Below are 17,279 nucleotides of genomic sequence, written 5' to 3'. Positions count from 1 at the left end.
AAGATTTATTGCTGTTTTTAAGCAATCTATGTATGCTCTCTTCTTAGACTTTGCTCTTCATGTGGCCTATTCTTGGAATACTCTTCGCCCAGTTATACACATGCCTGACTCCCTTTTTTCCTTCAGGTCTTCGCTCAAATGTTGCCTTAGTAAGAATTTACCTCATTCCCATATTAAAAAATCACAACTTCTTCCCAGGTATGTCTTACATCCTTCTGCTGTCTTTTCTCCTTAGCACTTATTGCTATATTATATCATGTAGTTTATTAACCTTATTTAATTTTTGTACTCTCTACTATAATTAAAGCTTCATATGGATTAAGAAGTATGTGCATTTTATTTGTGCTCCTATATTTTAAGTGACAGTCTTAGTGCTAGCATGTAGCAGATACTCAAATGTTTGTGGAAATAATGAGTAAATGTATCAAGTTGTCAGCTGCACACTGGATACCTTACTGTTCCTCAAATAGGTGGACTGAGACAGATTAGTATAAGTAGATATCTAGTATAGGTTGTTAAGGAATTTTGCAGTGATTGATATCTGTGAAAGAGAAGGGAACAAAGCAAGAATGGGTAAACAGGAAAGATGAGCTGCAATGCAATCTCAACAAAGCCTTCAGCCAACATCACAGGAAGATTTTCTGTCTTGTGGCTAACAGGCTAGGCCTGTCTCCCCTATATCTACCAGTCGTTGGGCTCAGACTACCTTTTAGTGAGACATCGGTGAAGGAGCATGGACAGCTTAGGGCAATTTGCAGATTGGGATGAGAGCTAGCGCTAGCAGTCCAGCAGCACTCCCAGCAGCTTGGAAAGAAAGAATCCTTTAATCCTTAAAAGGGATTTTTTGGTTGTGTACCGTACTTAGCAAGCTTGCTGTGGGCTTAAGGCTGTTCCCATTTCCTAGAAGGCTCTTCTTCTAGAGAACTGCACAATTAGCTTCTGTGCCTCCTTCAAATTCTTATTCAGATGTTGCTTTCTTGAAAAGACTACACTTTTTTATTTTAAATTAAAATATCCCCATCCAACAGCCACAAGCCAACAGCTTCTAATATCTTCTCATATAGCATATGATTTGCTTAATTACATGTTTGCTGTTCATTGTCTCCTCCAACTAGAAGATATACTCCATGAAGACAGTAATTTTTGTCATATTTGTTCAATAACACAATTGACTAATGCTTAGAATACTACACATAGTATTCCAAATATTTGGGGAATGAATGAATGAATTTCAAACTTCCTATCTGACATTGTGATATTTTGAATATCCAGTTCCAGAGAGTGGTGATAGCCCTTTTAATTTGACTGCTGTAAAGCAAAAAATGAAGCAGAGCCTGACTGCCTAGAACAAACCTCCACTGCAGTCCTCTGACAAAATATTCCAAGGCCATCTCCGCCTTTTATAACAACTAGGAAAGAGATAACTCTTGCCTATTAGGATATCTAACAAGTTCCAGGTACTAACCTGGTTCCTTAAGGGTTAAAACAGATCTAATATTTCTTCACTTTGAGTATGATTGTGCCTCCGTATTGTCTCAGGGCCAAGGAGACTTAGGCTAACAGCCTATGTAAGACTGACATCAAGCTATATTCACCTTCAGCTTTTGCCCCAAGAGTTAGTGTAGGGAAGATGCAAAGGAGCAAAATGCCACCAGAGGGCACTGTGGCACCTCTGTGATTTTCAGTTTTCATGTATGAGATTGCAAGAAAAGCTTGGGACAAAAGCTTTAAAAAAAAAAACACACACACACAAAAACCTCAGAGCAATGTTTTGCTGATGTAGTTAATGGCTTTCATTCATTTTAAAAATGCATAGGATAATAAAGAATGTTATAAATTGCAACTTGGATAAAAAATGGCAAAGCTATTAACAGAAATTTCACAGAAAAATGTACACAAATGACTTTAAATATTAGGAAAACATGCTCAAACTGCCTTACAATTTTTAAAATGCTGATTAGAATAGCATTGATATAAAACTTTTCACCTGTAAGATCTACAAAATTCTAGAAGTTGGCTCACCCAAGCAATCTTGTAGATTGTTGGTGGAAGTACAAATTGGTTTGATTCTGAAGGAAGGATATCGGGCACTATATCTGATGTTACAGATTCATTTGCCCTTTGACCTTCCTACACATACTTATAGAAATATATTCTACAAATGTGTATCATATACAAATTGATGCATAAATAGTAATTTATTATAAACTCTTTAATAGGTAAAGGGGTTTTAAATTCGTTTTGGGAGAGTGCTGGTTAAATTATGGTATATCAGAAAATAGAAAACATGAAGCTGAAAATAAGATAACAAAGATGCTTTTTTTTTAGTGATACCCCCCCCACCTTTAAGTGAAAAAACAAGGCCCATAATATTGGTAAATCATTCAATGTTTAAGAAGGTAGAGAATAAGAATATATGTATGGTCCTACTCATTTGTATTTCCAGAAGGAAATTTTGCAAGGACACACAGATGCCAATCAACGTGGTTTTGGTGAGGGTGGGAAATGGGGAGGATGGAGGCAAGTGTGAGAGTAATATTTTGTCCTGTGCACTATCTCCTGTGGCTTAGATTCATGACTCAGGAATTCATTACCTAGTCACAAAACAGAATAAATGTTTTAACAATTGGTGGGGTAGAACTTTTGGCTGGGCTTTCAGAAAATGTTGGGGATTCAACTCTTTATTTTAAATCATTCAAATACATGAGATATACAGAGAAGTATTTGTTGTCATAGTTAACTAGTGACTACTGATTTTTCTTCTGGAAATCAATTAATTTTAGTGCTTTTGGCAACCTTGGAATGAATGACATGAATTTTCCAGCAAGGCTTCCCAGAGAAAAGTTACAAAAGTGACTGGAGTTTCCTCTGGGACCTCTTCAGAGTTGTTCTACTCTCCACCATGCACCAGTTGTCACAGGCTGATCTGTCCCTTGGGAAAAGAGGCTTGAAGTTACTGAACCCTTTCCTTACATTGTGACAAACTGATCATAGATACACACATTTGGCCGGGCACAGTGGCTCACGCCAGTAATCCTAGCAGTATGGGAGGCTGAGGCGGGTGGATCACTTGAGGTCAGGAGTCCAAGGCCAGCCTGGCCAATACGACAAAACTCCATCTCTACTAAAAATACAAAAATTTGCCAGGCGTGGTGCTGGGTGTCTGTAATCCCAGCTACTCGGGAGGGTTAGGCAGGAGAATCACTTGAACCCAGGAAGCAGAGATTGCAGTGAGCTGAGAACATGCCACTGCCCTTCAGCCTGGGCATCAGAGCGAGACTGTCTAAAACAAAAAGATACACACATTTCTTCATTCACTTTATGTTTATTGAATACTAAGAACCTAGCTGTGAACCACCTTTTGAGCATACAAATCTGTCAGACATAGCTTTTCCCTTCCCTCACGGTCATATAGGAAGCCAGGCATGATCTAAATCAAGCTTGTCCATCCTGTGGCCCACGGGCAGCATGCCGCCCAGGACGGCTTTGAATGTAGCCCAACACAAATTCACAAACTTTATTAAAACATGAGAAAACATGATATTTTTTCAGAATCTTTTTTTTTTTTTTTTTTTTGCTCATCGGCTATCGTTAGTGTTAGGGTATCTTATGTGTGGCCCAGGGAAGCCAAAATAGTGTCTACCCCCAAGGTGTAAGTGATTTGTTGAGTGCTGTGTGCTGTGGAAGAACAAAAAGGGAATGGTCATCTTTTCTTGATTAAAAAGCTGGAGAAAGCCTTCAGATCATATCTCATAGATTGTAAAATATGAGTAAGAGTTTTCTAGGCAAACCAGGGTTGAGAAGTAGGAAGAGAAATCATTCTTAAGTGGAAGGAACAACCCTTATGAAAGTGCAGAAGTTTGAAAATACATGACCAATTAGAACAAGTGGTGAAGAGCTCAGTATGATTGGAGCATTATATGTGTTTGTTGATTTAGTTTTGTATTTCAACAGGAGAGCTACTGCCACTTTTGTTAATATTATAGCCTCTAGGTGTGTTATGCCATTTAATCTAACAAAACTCTGAAGAATGTATTATTATCTCTATTGTACAGATAATGATACCAAGATTTATAAAAGTTATCTGTCTAGAATTATACATCTAGGTAGAGGTAGGACTCAACTCAAATTTCAAACCTCATTCTCTTAAGTATGCATAAGAGTATTAGCTGGATCTCTTCTATTTTTCCTTTAGAGTCACTCTTTATCTTTTTCATCCTGTTCCCTTACCCTGGTAACTAGCCTGATGGAGTTCACTGACAGGCTCCAAAGCACTCAGGCTTCCAGTGAGGTTTGTCCCATAGGTAATCTAGTCAAGAAACCAGAGATAAGGGAGACAACGAGAGGGGTTTCTTCTCAGACTTCCATCTGTGCTGCCATCCTAAACTACCTGTGACTCCCAAACTAAGATCATTGCTCCTCTCCAAGAGGCCCTCTCCACATATCTGACTTCTAGATGTCAGTAACTGCTCCCTCCCCTCATCGCTGCAAGTCTAGAGGTGGTATCATCGCCATCATACCTTCCTTGTGGTTTCCCCACATACAGCCTGCATTTTATAAATGGATTCTTTATTAAGCTCTATTCAAGTTACCCTAATTTGAAAGTGCCATCTGTTTTCAGCTGGCACAAGATCCATATTCAGGAAGTTATTATCTAAGTGAGAACTGATGAAAGTTTATTGTGGCAGTAGCAGAAGAAATGAAGGTGATAAAGTGGATTCCAGAATGATCTGAGATTAAAAAGGGCTACAAGTAGAAAACAATATTTGCTCTTAAGGTTTGAGTTACATAAAGCAATACTGGTGAGTTTTCTTGAGCCCTTCACATCACACTGCATAGAAAAAACTCTTAAGCTAAATGAGTAATAGCAAGATGAGACAAATAAGTGGTTCCAAGCTTGACACCAGAAGACAGATTTCACTGCATTTATTAAAATACAGGGAGTCACATGATTCATTTGCAGGGGGTGTTACGAGGCATCAGGTGATGATCCAAACAAGAAATTAATGCCAAGTAGGTGTACAACAAGAGGCAAACGGGTACTCTGGCAGGTAGATCAAGAAATAGGTTTTATTGAGCTGGTCAATCCTGGTTTTGAAGATTCAGATAATCAGTGAGCATCAAAAACGAAGTCAGCAAACTGCAGGATCTTCATGAATTCAGTTCAGCAACAAACTCCAAATCTTGGGGAGGCAGAATAGACAAATCAAAGACTGCACAAACCACAAGAAGATTGCAACAGTTGCTGCATCTCTTGCATTTTTAGAGTTCCTTACAACCACCCAGTTGTCTACCAAACGGGAGCAAGGCTAAAATACTAAAGGTCAGTAGCTCTATTTTTGGGCAGTAAAAGACCTACCTGGTACATTCCATTCATACAGGAGCCCCACTCTATGGTTTTTGTCAAGCCTATCATCTCCTCTTTATCATGAGGTCAAACTGTCTATTTCCATAGTAGCAACACTCTGGTGCATTTGAAAAACCATCAGTGTTCTTTATCAGTGTCTCTCAAGTTGAGAAATATAAAACAGCATAGGCATAAAACTAATGCAATTGCATTATTACATTCCGTTTCCTACTGAGATTCCTTTTCATGGTTAAAAAAAGGAACTCAGAAAATGAATTATTTTCAACATCAGCTTCTCTCTGGAGTTTAAAATGTATTTTGATTTACAGTTTCCAAGGACACTATATAGAAAATGGCTTCTGAAATTAACACATCAATTACTTAAACCAAATGGATAGGATTGGTTGCGCTCAAGTAATAAATAACCTTTTATAAGGAACACTTTATAAAAGATAAAATATAGATGGTCCCTTTGACTTATGCAGGTGCTATATTAATCACTCAGGTGTAAATTATAGAGGTGAAAAGTTTATGCTTCTTTCCTTTGTGTTGAGCATTCTGATAAATGAGTGTCTAATGTGACAGGAAAAGATAACATAATGAATATCTTATTGTGCTTCAAGGAACGTGAAGAAATGACTGACACTATATTTTGTTCCAGGTAGAAATAAAAGGCAAGCAGTTCCTGGCCCGTGATATTCCAGTTAGAGGTGTCTGACTGACAGCATGTTGGCACCGAGGGAAGCGATGGGCTTTAGCTCCAGGTGAGTTCAGTATGACTGGGTCTGCTAGTTTTCCATGACACAAGATGTGTGTTTTTCAAACTTTTATCTACAGAATTAATGATGTAACTCCCTCAACCCTTTTACTCTTTCAAAATACAAAAACACTGCATTTCTTTAAAAGATAATAATTTTAAAATTCAATAGTGTCTTTAAGTCAATGCATATACTTTTTAATCCACCTAATTTCAAGTGGTAGAATAGGTAACTATGAATGAATGAATTTCTGAACTGAGGATCAAAATACCTGAGCTAGAAGTAGAATAAATGCTGAAACTTCCTAAGAGTGAAAGCTGTAGTAGCGATGAAGAGTGGGAAACCAGAGTTATCATTAAGCATTTCAACTGGCGCATTGTTCAGTGCCACCTTAATGATAATCACCTGAGGCCGAGTAACCCTTCAGGACCTCAGGTTTTATCATATCCGGAGTGGCAATAAGGGCAAGCAGATAATCCAATAACTCAAAAGACTCCTTGATTCCCAGTCTTAAAATTACAAGAGGTAAGAACTCTGTCTCCAATTCCAGTTATGATCCTGTCCGAGTCTGTGCCTTCAGAAATCCATAGCCAGAATATATTCATCCCATCATGTAGAGACATTAATATGAAACTTTGGTAAACTGAATAGAATAACCGTTTAGGGAATGAAAAATACATATTATACAGCTTATTTTTTAAATGATTTTTATACACTGTAAGAACTACATGATAAGCCTACACATAACTTATCTGTAATTCACATGGAATCTGTCTTCCACAGTTTCAAAGAATAGTAAAGAAGATAAACTCATCAACACTAGTAGGAGAAATGCTATAAAATAGATACAAGAAACATGTAGTAAGTATTTGGTCTACTTATCAAAAATCTTAACAATCCCTCCCCTACAGCAATTCTGTATCTTGTGATTGAATGTAAGTAAATAATTAGGAATATCTGATAATATTTAAACAAAATTGTTTTTATAGTCATTGTAATACAAGTGAAAGTTATAAACAGCCCAAATATATACTTGTATAAAATTTATAAAATATTTTTTTCTAATGGTAAAATTCTATGGAATTATTAAAACATATGCTTGAGAAAATACTTATGGCATGAAAGAAGGAGCAGGCATATATTTAAATTTTAGAAATTGGATTAAAATGTCTTATAACTTTTCTGTGTATGTAGAGAAAAAAGATGAAAGAGATCAATACAGTAATTTTTAATTCTTTTTAAATTTTTAACTTCTTTTTACAATGAATTTTTTTCTATAGGAAAAAAGTAACTTCTAATTTTGAAAATAGTCACTGAAATTGCTTCATAAAATAGGATAGAAGAATAATGAGGTCGTGAAAAAATAGTCACCATATTTTCTAGAGGGATTAAAATCAAGTTATAACACAGAATTGGAGTAAAATTCTATTTGTGAAAAAAGCATATTTAAATATATTTTCGTTTTATAGTAAGGAAAATTATAAACTCAGGAGAGTCAAGGTAATAATTCCTATTTAGTAAATGCCTAAATTCTTTTAAAAGGAATGAAATTTGAGTAGGGCCTTTAAGGGTAACCATACAGAAATTTGCTTTTAATAGTACTTATAATAATTAAAATTGACCTGTTTAAATGGATTAACATATATATTATACTCATTTATATTGTTCTACTTCATTTAGTGGAAAAGTATAAATAATATATATTTCATAAATTTAAATATTATTTGTGTCAAGGGTAAGCAGAATAGCCATACTGATATGCTCAATGCTCTTTCATCATACACTTAAACTTTATAAATACTGCATTTTAAATAAAAATTACATCATTATATAATCACAATAAGATATATTCTTTATTAAACATTGAAAGTTACTTCTGCTTCAATGCTTTTTTTGCAATTCTTGATCCAATTTCAATGACACATGAATGAGTTGTACATGTGTTTACATTTGAAAACTCAAACATACAAGAAATTGTTTTTATGTGAAAATGTCACTCATAAACTCTATAGAAATATGGTTAACAATCTCTTTCTTTCTCAGACTTCTGTTCTTGTCTTCCCTGTAGACTGTGGTTTCCAGGTCCGTTCTTGCCCTTTTTATTCTCAGTGTGTGTTCTATTTGAATGATCTCACTTATGTCCATGGCTTCGATTTTTCCAATTCTGTGACTCTAACCAAACCCACACTCTAATTGTGTACTAGATCAACATACCAAATGAACCGCAGGTATCCTAAACTGTTTCCAGTGCCAATGTTTGGTTTTTCCTTCCTCCCTTGAGGTCTCATTTGTGTATCTTCTTCAGGAAGATACCCCTGGAGCTCCCAGTCCTAAGTGGGGTATTCTTATAGCTCTGCTTTATCTCATAGTACTTCTTATGCTCTGTTTCTGTTTGTTTTTTGTTTGTTGTTTTACTTTCTTTCCTTTGTTTCTTTCTTCTTTCTTTCCTTCTCTCTTTTTTCTATCTTTCTCTTTCTTTCTTTCTTTCTTTCTTTCTTTCTTTCTTTCTTTCTTTCTTCTTTCTTTCTTCTTCTTTCTTTCTCTTTCTTTCTTTCTTTCTCTCTTTCTCTCTTTCTCTCTTTCTCTCTTTCTTTCTCTCTTTCTCTCTCTTTCTCTCTCTCTGTTTCTCTCTCTTTCTTTCTTTCTCCCTGCAGACTGAGTATCTGACTCCTACACTGGGTGGTAACTGAGTACAACTTTGAATATGAGTACTGTCCATTATCTCTGGTGTCCTCATAATATTGTAACCCATGTCATCCATAATCAGAGCAGTACTATGGCAAAAGAAAGCAGACCAGCTGTGATTTCAAAATAACTCATATTCTCTTTTTTGAACATGATGTAGTACAAGTAGACCACATTCATCACATAGCTGTATGTAACTTTTTAAATTTAATTTATCATTTTGTCTTCTGTTCTTCTCCCCTGATAATGCACATCCTAAATGTGGGAGCTAACAAACACTAAGTGGTGACTACAAGGATCACATAGAGTTAGTGACATAGTAAAATAGGCGTAGTGGACAGATATGGTATCTATTGCTTAGGCTCAAATATCTACTCTGCAATGTATGAGTTATACAGACCAGAGCATATAAGTCTCTTCGAACCTCTCAGATTTAAATCATTTATTTGTTCTAAATTGTCTCTATTTTATAAATCAACTAGTGTATTTGTGAAAGCCTTTTACAAATATTTTTAAATGTTTAAGCACTTTATAAGTGTGAAAACTGATATTACCAAGTGAAAATAATAGATAGCTTACCAAAGCATCAAGTTTAAAGAAAATAAGTGGCTTCAAAAAATTATAAGTTTTCTTCCAAAATGCAGATTGTGTATGTATGTGCATGTTTGTGTGTATATATACAGAGATGACTGCTACTGAATTAGGTACTGAATTAACTTTGTTCTTTATTTTCTTTCACCAAACACAAGGTCAGCTATCACTAGTCAAGTTTACAAATAAAATATTCAGATTAGTTAATATTCTAATAATAGTAGCAATGGATTTTCCATGTTAATCATTTTCCACTTTATGGCATTGTGAGTCTGTCTTTGTTGTTGTTCCCATAGTAAAATATCTCTTTACTTTGTGTAAATGATCTTTACATATTTGCAAAAAAAATTCCCTCCTTTTCAGTTTAATGTAAGTTGCCTGCCCATCAAATCAGCATGGTTCAATAGTTTATAAGGTGCTCTCTCTGTCCTTTGATAACAAAGGGGGAATTCAGTTCTGGACAAAAACTCAAGATAATGAGCATGGCAACATAAAGCAACTTCCTTTTATGAAATCCACTCATAAAATAAATGTGGTATGAAAATTAAGGGCACAGAATATTAAGATAGCATTGATTCATTGATCTGGAAATTAATTCTAACCATGTAATATTAATAACACTCCATGATCTGAAATTTAAGCTGCAGCTAACATGCAGCAACAAAAGTTATTTAATATTGCCGACAACTATAGTAAAGTTGAATTTTAGCAGTTGACGTTATATTTTCTGGAGCACTATAATATTTTTCAAACTGTAATAAAATACTGAAAATGATCAGAAGATGAAAAGTTGTTCACATGAAGTAGAGTTCATTAGTCATTTAAGAATATATGCCTAGAATACATGAAAACAAGTTTTATATTTGTTGTACCCAAACAACTTAGACTTCCAAACAACATATAGTAAAATCTGGGTGAATTATCTTGCTACTCACCAACCTCTCAACTGCATTTTCTTCCCCTGTATCCTTTATTCACATATCTCAAGAAAATTCAGATGACATGAAAATAAGATAGGGCTAAAAGAATGAGATTGACTCTGAGAAAGATGGCTCTCAATGACTAAAGAAAGAGGCAATATTTCAAATAATATTAAGAACCTATGAACACTGAACTGCAGTAGATGTGTAGGAAAAATATATATTAATAATATACTGCTTGTAATTTATCCATCATAGGAAACGTATGATATATTTAGATACTAAAGAGTATGTTATTATGTACACACACACAGTCCTTTACATAACTATACTATTAGTGTTAGGTGCTAAAAGATAAGGAGAGATCAAACACCAATTGTTTTCCAGAAGACAGACTAGTAATTTGTGTTAAAGCAACTGAGAAGGCTTCCTGAGGAAAGTTGAATTTGATATAAATCCAGTAGGGCAGATGTGTGGGCTGGTGTAGGGAATAGTACATACAGTAATAGTGAATTTGAATGTAGAGCGCATGTAGGAAAGGACAGCTAGCAATGCTTTCACAATAATGGGTAGTAATGGAAGATAATACTGAAAAGAAAACACAGAGATTGATTTTGGCGGGTTTTAAGTGTTTGCCTAAGAGTTCTTTATTTCATGCTCCTCCTCCAGCAGTGGGTGTAGTTTACATTGTGTTGTACCCCCAGTGAAATCACAAGTAGAAATGCTTTTAAATATTCTAACTTAATACAGAAATACTCAGTATTTTATACTGGTTGAGTATATAATGGTTATTACCAAACCTGTGATGTTTATAGTGGTGCTTAAATATCACAAAACTAATAAGCAAAATTAATCTCCTAAGGCATATAAAATACAAGCTTCAATTAACACTTTTTCCTGCAATATGTAATTATATTTAATTTTCCACGACACCAATAGTCTCAAGGTTACAAATCAAGAATTCTTGAAACTATTAAAACTAATCTTGGTGTATTACAGGAAAGCTTTTTCCATTTGTAATAAATAAAATTCCAATTTATGATATAATGCTGAAAATGTACAGCTTAAAATACAAATTTTCAGTGACCTTTATCTTTCTAAACAAATGCTAATGGGTCAACTATACCTTTGATTTCTCAAAACACTTGCATATGTGGTTCTTTATTAAAGTTTCTCTTGAAATCTTCACATTAACCCTAGTTAGAAATTTTAGCTTTAGCTTTCAACTATAATTTTTGTCAAGAGTAAGTCATATATATTTGAAGTTTATAATTTTTATTTCTACCGTTTCTCAGTTATTTTAATGACACAATTCACAATCAGTGAAATATTAAATCATGGAGTTTGTTTCTCTCTCTTTTCGGCTCGTTTCCTCTGTTGTATGCATTCAACATGTATTTACTGAAGAAAACATCGTTCCTAGATCTGAGTCCTCTTTCAAAGCCTCCTTGCTGTCTTCCTTTTTTTCTTTCCATATTCCCTGCTTGTATCCTCTTTAATGCAATTTGGGCAAATACAACTAAAAATTTTTATTAGGATGATCCCATTTCTGTCTTAATATCCACTATTTTTCCTCTCTATTTTATTGTACTGTTTTCCAGTAATTCTTCTGAGATGATTAGCACTACCATACAGTTATTCTCAAAAACTATTAAGGTTTCTTTGGCTCATACTGAGCTTTTAAGGGCTTAACTTAGGAAAATATTAGGTAAGTATAAGATAGAATTTAGAAGTACAAGCCTGAAACTTATCAGAGAAGTTGACCAGGTGCAGTGGCTCATTCCTGTAATCCCAGCACTTTAGGAGGATAAAGCAAGAGGATTGCTTGAGGCTTGGAGTCCAGACCAGCCTGGGCAACATAGAAAGACCCCATTTCTACAAAAACTTTAACAATTTGCTAGGCATGGTACTGTACACCTGCACTCCCAGCTACTTAGGTGGGTGAGGTGGGAGGATCTCTTTAGCCCAGGAGTTCAAAGCTACAGTAAGCCGTGACCATGACACTGTACTCTAGCCTGGGTGACAAAGCCAGATCTTAACTCAAAACAAACAAACAACAAAAAAGGGAGCTTAGTATATAGATTTGAGATTCTTTCTCACAAGTCATCATCTATCTAGCATTACAGTGAAACAAAGATAAAAGGAAAAAAGGTGCTTAGAATAAAATTTTCTTGAGACATGGACATTAGAAGTTAGCATAATGAGTGAGAGGAGGAATCTCAGTTTAGATATGCAGGTAGGTTAAGGTAGAAGAGTTTTTAAAAAATAAATGTTGTCATCTGCTCAATGCTGAAAAAAATGAGAAGTACTGAGAAAAGACCACTATATTTAATATTACCTTTATAATAATAAAAACATGCTTTAAAAAAAAACTAATGTGAAGTGAAGCAAATTTTTTTTTAGTAATCCAAAACCATAAATCACTCTTCAAAGATTATATAATATAGAACCTCCTTCAAAGTCCTATATGTAAGGCCTTAAATACCAAACATTCAGCAGTCACCCTCCTGTTCCCCAGATCCATGCCTGGTAGAGATGACAGATTACCTTAAATCTCAACTTTGACTATATTAAATATACATATTTTTGTTTTTCTGGAGAGGGAAAGATGTGAATTTCCATTTAGTAAGGCAACAATTTTATCCTACCCTGTAATAAGAACTTTCTCACATTTTTAGGCAGCACATGGACAATTACTGCCTCTCTACAGTAGTATAAGTCATCACTGCCACTAAAAATTTGTGAGCAAACTGTACATTTGTAATTTAGTTTTGTACTGCTACAACCTGCTATAATAGTTGAATAACACTATCTGTAATAGATACTAGTTATAATATAAACAGTGTAATATAGACCATTATATACCAGCTGCTAAAGTCAAAGGTATTGCTACTGGGTATCAACTATTTAGAAATTATAGTAAACATATTTTATTTGTGGAAATGTACAAGTTCTATTACTAACACAAGAGGTGATTAATATTTCATGCACTCTAGGTAGGAGTTGAAAGCAAGGACAGAAGGTGCTAGGTAGGAGTTGAAAGCAAGCACAGAAGGCGCTTCATTCAAACATTATTTAACATTAGTAGCAACATATTTCATAAAAAGCAGAGATATGTGGTATGCCTATCCTTGTACTGAAGCCCACAAAACTTTAGCTTTCAAATCTGTCAAAGGCTATATCGTAATTTTAAAGCAATTATTTTAGAGATACAAAGGACAATAAGAACATCTAGACTCTTTTAAAACTCGTGATAGGAGATGGTTTTATTTCAAAAGCATGCTACATGTAACACAGGACTATGTTTCTTTTAAAAAGTTTCTAAACAGAGAACTCAGGCAAGAAAAGTGTCATCAGTGTACTGTATTGTTGAAATGACTTCAGGGATTTTGTAGCAACATGAGTTGTTATAACTAAAATTTGCTTTTATTTTTATAAATAGGAGCTCATGATCTAGTAATCAAATAGTATTATATTAAGAGGCTTATAATAACAGCAACAGAATAATGGCAGCTTGTTTGACACTTCTCTGTACTGTAGTCCTGCTCAACTGAGAAAGCAACGTTCAGCTCATGTATCTGGTTCTTTTGGTAATTACCTTAATTGTTTTTAATATGCTTGTATTATCTTCATTTATCAACTTTAAACATTACTTAATAACTTCTATTGTGATGCTTACATAGGAATTAGGTGCACTGATTACAGGACTCTCTTCCCACTATTCTCTCAATGTGTTTTTTCTGGTAAAATCATGATTTCCTATTTACGTGATTATGACTATGTAAATATTGTTCTATAGGTTTACATTTTTAGCATAATGTCTTTACTTCTCCTGAAGTTTATAAGGTTTTCAGTGATTATTTCAAATTTCAAATATACAAAATAATCAAAATAGTTTAGTTCCATCTTTCATATGTTTAGATTTCACTCCTCTAGCCTTTCATCCTTCTGCTCCCCTCTCACTGTTTGCTGTCTCAGACTCCTTGTCTTTGTTTTTCTCTGTTGGACTTCCTGTTCCTAGATTGCGCTTCATTCTCCTTGATTTCAGTACCTCATATTTGCAGAAGTACAACTTCTAGTAGCTTTCTAAAAAATATGGTATGTGAGAAGTATACATTTTAGATGCATACTTGTCTTCAATGAGCTTACCTCCACCCTTCCATCTGATTAAGCATTTTCTTGAGATTTTAAGCTGAAGATTATTCTTGCTCAGAATTATGAAAACATCATTTTGATACCAGCCTGATTCCCTTTTTGTTTGTAGGTGACTTGTTTTACTTTTTAAATTGTTTTGTTGTACGTTTTCTCTTCGTAGGAAACTTTTGAGCATTTCTGAAATTCTTGATATACCTTTGTGTGGAACTAATTTCGTTTGGAGATGGATTTTTTTGTGTGTGCTCAGAAATTTTCTTCTATAGCTTCATTGATAATTTAGTCTTATCAGTTGTCACAAATCTTTTTTTATAATGTATTAATCAGCCGCTGGACCTTCTGCATTGGAAGAGGACCTCTCCTCTTCCTGTCTTCCATCTTTGTGTCTTTGTTTTAACCTTTGAGAGATTTTCTTGATTTTTATCTTCTACTCTTCTATTCATTAAAAGAAATATTTTATTTGAAAAAAAACTCGAACAGAAAGGGTGTAAAAATGTACAACACCTCACTATGTTTTACTCCGATCACCTGTAGAGTTAACATTTGCCTTATTTGCTTCCTTTTTCTGTATACACACACACATACACACACACACACACACACACACACACACACACACACACAGTCCTTATTTTCTTAGTGATTTTAAGTTACATGGTCTTTCACCGCTAAATATTTCAATGTGTATTTTCTAAGAATAAAGATATTCTTACTTACCTACAGTATGGTACTAAGATTCAGTAAATGTGACACTGATGAAATACTTTGATGTAGCATACTGCTAGCATTCTAATTTTATCAGTTGAGCCAATTCTTTCTAGCATGATTTCCTTCCAGTATGGGGTCCAGCATAGAATCATGTATTGTATTTAGTTGTCATATCTCTTCAGTCCCCTTCAATCTGGAAAACCTCTTCAGCTTTTCTTGCCTTTCACAATGCCATTTTTTAAAGATACAGTCCCCTGTTTTAATAGAAGGTTTTCATTTTGGTTTGTCTTATGTCCTACTGGTTTCTAAATGTTATTTATCACACTTTTCCAATAACATTTTTTGTTAACTATTTTTATAGCATTCATTTTTTATTTATTATAACACATACTTTTTTCTCACTCTAATATTGGTTATTTGTAATCTTTCCCTATTCTTTGATTATAGACATGATCTCGATTTCAGTCCTTTTTAGTTGCAGGTCTCAACTACTTAGGCTGAAATTTTGCTTCAGTGACTGATAATCTGTGACTCTTCATTCATATTTTACAGGGGAATTTTAGAATGGGGGCTTGGGTAATATAATTGCTGTTCTAAAAACCAAGAAGGGAAAGAAGGTTACAGGTCCCTTGATCATGTCAACTTCCAGTAATAGCTCTGATCAGAATCTAACGTTTACCAGGTTTAATTTCTTCAGAGAATGGTATACTTCGGATTCAAAGGATTCAGAGAAAGGGAGGTGATGGGAATGAAGAGGTAATTGCCCACTGTAGAGGGAGAGAGAGCAACCACTTTAGAACTTGATGAATTTTTCTCTTTTCAGAACTGCACTTCATGCCTTCCAAAGCACTCAGTTTCTCCAAGTGGTAAGCTGCTCACAGCTTCTCTGAGTGATTTGCTAACTTTTTAAACCCATGCTGCTTATGGGGCTCCACACTGTGGGCGTATAGGCAGTACTTTCTCAGCCCTGCTATATGAATCACTTCTCCGTCTGCTTCCCATCCTCCACAACTTACTGTATTATGGTACAGGGATTGAATATATGACTTTAAAATGACACCGCTTGGACTTGAATACTAGCTTTGCCACTTACTCAATGTATGATAATCAGCAAATTGCTTAATGATTCGCCATTTCCTCATTTATAAAATGGAGGTAATGATAGAAATGTTATGGATGCTAAATGAGTGAGAACAGTGTCGAACAGTGTCAGCTGCTCTCAATTACACTATTGTCTTTTCTACTATCTTTAGTGCTTTTTTTTTTTACCTCTATAAATTGACTTTTAAAAAATTATTTTCCTATAATTCGTCTGAACTTTGGAGAAGGAAAAGAGGATTGATACCTATGGTTAATTCATCAGACTTTGTTTAAAAAAAAAAATTAGGGCTTTTAATTTTATCCTCTTAATTAGTCTGCCAATTTTTTCCCCTGAGCAGTAAAACTGTTATGTAATTTGGTAAGTTCTCTGGGAATATACTCTTTCATCTTAAGACCAGAAAGGAATCAGGACTTTTCTTTTGATAATATATATATATATATATATATATTATATATATATATATATCTTAATTCTAAAGTATTTTAAGATATTTTACTAGACTTAATTATATGTGTGAGTGTCATAGCTCTTAAATCATTTATCATTATTATTTTGAGATACTGCTATTCATGTGAGAATTTATGTTAAGAATGAATTAAGGACACCTTAATTAATATTATAAAACATTACAAAAAAGGGATTTCTATTTTACTATGTATTAAACAGGCAAATAGAATCCCTATCTTCTGTGCGCAGATATTTATGTTATAGAAATTCACAGTTATTTAAATATTTATAAAATGAGAGTTGAAAGCAGCACTTCTGAAAAGCAGTTAATAATGAACAGACATCAAGGGAGCTATCATTATAACAGCAAAGTGCTTTGCAACTCCAATAACTTCAGTGGTGCAGAAGCAGGCCATCAAATTTAATTAAAAGCAGTCAAAAATAAACTGAGAAATTGAACTGTAAAAGGCTGTCCTTTGCCAGGAGCTAAAGGCAAAAAAGAAAGCAAGGTAGAGCCTTGAAAGTAGTAATGAATTGATAAGCCCTACTGACTGCAACTTGTAATTCGC

This window comes from Rhinopithecus bieti, unplaced genomic scaffold (genome assembly GCF_001698545.2).
Source record: "Rhinopithecus bieti isolate Rb0 unplaced genomic scaffold, ASM169854v2 scaffold_38735, whole genome shotgun sequence".
Taxonomy (NCBI): Eukaryota; Metazoa; Chordata; class Mammalia; order Primates; family Cercopithecidae; genus Rhinopithecus; species Rhinopithecus bieti.
The sequence above is the reverse complement of the archived record's forward strand: the minus strand, read 5'-3'. Positions refer to the sequence as shown.